Below are 4,685 nucleotides of genomic sequence, written 5' to 3'. Positions count from 1 at the left end.
CACACTCACGGCACAGCGGACGCACCAGGAACCGCGGTGTTGGCCGTCGAATGGCGCTAGCTGCGCAGCATTTGTGCACCGCCGCCGTCAGTGTCAGCCAGTTTGCCGTGGCATACGGAGCTCCATCGCAGTCTTTAACACTGGTAGCATGCTGCGACAGCGTGGATGTGAACCGTATGTGCAGTTGACGGACTTTGAGCGAGGGCGTATAGTGGGCATGCGGGAGGCCGGGTGGACGTACCGCCGAATTGCTCAACACGTGGGGCGTGAGGTCTCCACAGTACATCGATGTTGTCGCCAGTGGTCGGCGGAAGGTGCACGCGCCCGTCGACCTGGGACCGGACCGCAGCGACGCACGGATGCACGCCAAGACCGTAGGATCCTACGCAGTGCCGTAGGGGACCGCACCGCCACTTCCCAGCAAATTAGGGACACTGTTGCTCCTGGGGTATCGGCGAGGACCGTTCGCAACCGTCTCCATGAAGATGGGCTACGGTCCCGCACACCGTTAGGCCGTCTTCCGCTCACGCCCCAACATCGTGCAGCCCGCCTCCAGTGGTGTCGCGACAGGCGTGAATGGAGGGACGAATGGAGACGTGTCGTCTTCAGCGATGAGAGTCGCTTCTGCCTTGGTGCCAATGATGGTCGTATGCGTGTTTGGCGCCGTGCAGGTGAGCGCCACAATCAGGACTGCATACGACCGGGGCACACAGGGCCAACACCAGGCATCATGGTGTGGGGAGCGATCTCCTACACTGGCCGTACACCTCTGGTGATCGTCGAGGGGACACTGAATAGTGCACAGTACATCCAAACCGTCATCGAACCCATCGTTCTACCATTCCTAGACCGGCAAGGGAACTTGCTGTTCCAACAGGACAATGCACGTCCGCATGTATCTCGTGCTACCCAACGTCCTCTAGAAGGTGTAAGTCAACTACCCTGGCCAGCAAGATCGCCGGATCTGTCCCCCATTGAGTATGTTTGGGACTGGATGAAGCGTCGTCTCACGCGGTCTGCACGTCCAGCACGAACGCTGGTCCAACTGAGGCGCCAGGTGGAAATGGCATGGCAAGCCGTTCCACAGGACTACATCCAGCATCTCTACGATCGTCTCCATGGGAGAATAGCAGCCTGCATTGCTGCGAAAGGTGTATATACACTGTACTAGTGCCGACATTGTGCATGCTCTGTTGCCTGTGTCTATGTGCCTATGGTTCTGTCAGCGTGATCATGTGATGTATCTGACCCCAGGAATGTGTCAATAAAGTTTCCCCTTTCTGGGACAATGAATTCACGGTGTTCTTATTTCAATTTCCAGGAGTGTACATCGCTTCCGGCATTTCATGGTTTGTAACGAACGTAAAGAGATTAATTGGTAGCAATATCAGGCAGAAAACATTTTTCGGCCATTTTCAAAGTTCAACTGTGATATAAGTTGCAGAAATATCACGTATAAAACGCAAATAAATAACTTTCAAAGAATTGGTGGTCACACTGACAACCGTGAAACACAGCACTATGTAGAACAGGTGAAAACCACATAAATTTTTGAATGGTACATACTGGCAGTAAGCACACGTGACAATATTGACAATATTAAGACTTGTTTTTGAGCCGCAGAATTCTTTGGACTAATATGGTGGTCAGTGTTAGCGCTGCAAAGGGAACTTACAACAGTGAACTGATAGTCTATTATACATCACGAAGTTATTTAAGCACAATATTAATTACAAAAAGTTTACATTTATTTAGCATATTCTTGTTAAGGAAACCAAGTGTTTACAAACGGCTCACCCACGCACGTCTAAGATTAATACAACAACATGTATGATTTAGCTGTTAGCTGAGCACGTCTATAATCTGATTTTTTAATGGGATTCTACTAGTGTTTTCCCATTTTGTGATGTTCAAATGTACAAACTATGCTTAACAATTGACATTTGCGTGGTTTATTGTGTGTTCCATCGTGATTAATTCCTTTTCGTATTTCCGAAGTCAGACTGTATTATACAATTGATTGGTGGTTCATGAATGTAAATATAAAAGGCACAGTTTCAGTAAATGAAAGCCTAACTAATAGTCTTAGCACACCAGTTATTGCCTGCCGGAGTGGCCGTGCGGTTCTAGGCGCTACAGTCTGGTACCGCGAGACCGCTACGGTCGCAGGTTCGAATCCAGTCTAGGGCATGGATGTGTGTGATGTCCTTAGGTTAGTTAGGTTTAAGTAGTTCTAAGTTCTAGGCGACTGATGACCCCAGAAGTTGAGTCCCATAGTGCTCAGAGCCATTTGAACCATACCAGTTATTAACACAGCAGGTCACTTGTAACTCCGTTGAAACAGGCCTTGGAAGGCCCAACGGCACCGACCGACCGCCGTGTCATCTTCAGCCCACAGGTGTCACTGGATGCGAATATGGAGGGGCTTGTGGTCACCACTCTCCCGGCCGTAGTCAGTGTACGAGACCGGAGCCGCAACTTCTCAGTCAAGTAGCTCCTCAGTTTGCCTCACAAGGGCTGAGTGCACCCCGCTTGCCAACAGCACACGGCAGATCGGATGGTCACCCATCCAAGTACTAGCCCAGCCCGACAGCGCTTAACTTCAGTGATCTGACGGGAACCGGTGTTACCACTACGGCAAGGCCTTTGGCAGGTCATTTGTAAGCTATTACAAAATTTTAACGGAGATGCTCACAGAACGTAAACGTCAGTTCTCAGAAACACACGACGACTGCTCTGGGGCAGTAATTTGGCTAACCAGTGTTCGAAGAAGGCCATGAAACATTTGTACTGCTGCCACAGCATACCTCTGGAGTGCTTAAGGGTAACGTTAGGTAGATTAGGGAGCGTTCGGATGAATACAGGTAGTAATTTTCTGTTTTAGTTATTTTAATTAAGCAGTTTTCATGTTCCTTAGAACATAACTGTCAACTCTCACTAATACGTCGAATGAGTCAGTCTTACAAGTATAAAACTCTTTCTCAGAAAAATATATGACAACATGCTGATTATTTACATAATTATCTTAAGCTATTTTTACAGTGTTTTACAGATCTAGATTTATATACGTAGGCTTCCGCGGGCACTCTCACATTCAGTAAAATTTTTCTGGGTTTGCGACCGCATTGTCAATATATATAAAACTACCGACGTTTCGATCCCTGCCGCCAGCGACCTTCTTCACGGTGTTTTTGTTTACTGCGAAACAAAATATCAGTACGGAAGAACATCATGTATTGCGGAAATGAAAAACAGCTCTCATTTAGTAATAACACGAGCAGACAAGGGAAATGCGATCGTTGTGCTGGGCACGGAATGGAGGATCTTCTGAATGAACCTGTCTACAAGAAACTTAAGAGATAGCCGATGGCCAAGATAATCAAATCGACGCAAGCACTTCTAAAGCAAATTAGAATGAATTTCGACACTGCCCGAAGACTCGCCCCATAATTTCCACAGCCGCCAAGAATATACGGTGTACCGAAGTTCCTTATAGAGGCCTTTGCTTTACAACCGATTCTTTTTTTACTACTGCCTTTGTCTCGCAGTTTTCGCAGGGTCGGCAGGCTTACAATCGATGTGGTATGGTTAAGCTGAAGGGGTGGCAGGACGCCCTTCATGACGCCACCCTATACCCCCCAGAATCGAATCATTGTATCCCAGCTGTCAGCATCTAGTGTAAATCATGAACGTGTTGCAAATGTCTGCGAGTGGTGTAACTGAGGCGGGACGTGGGGACCAGCACGGGACTCACTTAGTAAGATGTGGAAAACGGCCTAAAACCCACTCCAGGCTGGCCAGCACACCAGCTCTTGGCCCCTCGTCGTTAATCCGCCGGATGGATTCGATCCGGGACCGGCGCGCCTACTTGAGTCCAGGAAGCAGCGCATCAGCGCTCTCGGGTAACCTGGCGTGTCCTTTGCGGCCGATTGTGAGTACTATTAATTCACCGACGTACAGTCTAGCAAAGGAACTGGCTCCAAAGCTCCGACATTTTGTAGGGCAAACAAATTCTTACGTTAAGGACTCCACCTATTTTTGGGAACTTTAAAAAGAAAAGTGTATCTCGGCCACAGACATGATGTTAGCTTCGATGTGAAGTCTTTATTCACAAATGTACCGGTACGAGACACCATGAACATCTTCGACGAACGCATGGCACCCGATATCTGCGATCTAGTGCGCCACTGTTTAACGACAGGTGGAAGGGGGAATTTTATGAACAGACAGATGGTGTAGCTATGGGCTCCCCTCGCTCGCCTATTACAGCACACATCTTTAAGGAAGCATTTGAAGAAGCAACGCTCTAGTCTGCCCCACTACGCCCAGAATGTTGGCTCCTGTTTGTTGATGATACTTTCGTTATCAGGCCACATGGAGAGGAAGAGCTACGAATTTTCCATCAACACCTCAATCAGCAGCACAACGGAATCCAATTCACTATGGAGATGGAAACCTGGGGTGTTGCCTTTCTCGACGTGGAAGTTTACAGAAAGCCCGATTGTAAACTGGGCCGTAGAGTATATATGAAGCCAACCAGTACTGCCAGGTACGTGCATGCCTACTCCCATCGCAGAAAAAAATCCGCCCTGCACGCTTTAACCAAGAGGGCCACAGGATCAGCGATGAGGAGCATCTGTCACAGAGTGATATACTTCGGGCAAGCGAGAGACTGTTTGTTTACT

The 4,685-nt window shown here is 48.4% G+C and overlaps 1 pseudogene; it reads right to left on the bottom strand.

The window, feature by feature from the left end:
• Positions 1-2,533: 2,533 nt before the first annotated feature.
• Positions 2,534-2,651, bottom strand: LOC126274524 (5S ribosomal RNA; annotated as a pseudogene).
• Between the last annotated feature and the right edge of the window lie 2,034 nt (positions 2,652-4,685).

Source organism: Schistocerca gregaria, chromosome 5 (genome assembly GCF_023897955.1).
Source record: "Schistocerca gregaria isolate iqSchGreg1 chromosome 5, iqSchGreg1.2, whole genome shotgun sequence".
Lineage (NCBI taxonomy): Eukaryota > Metazoa > Arthropoda > Insecta > Orthoptera > Acrididae > Schistocerca > Schistocerca gregaria.
This window is presented reverse-complemented; position numbering and strand designations above follow the sequence as displayed.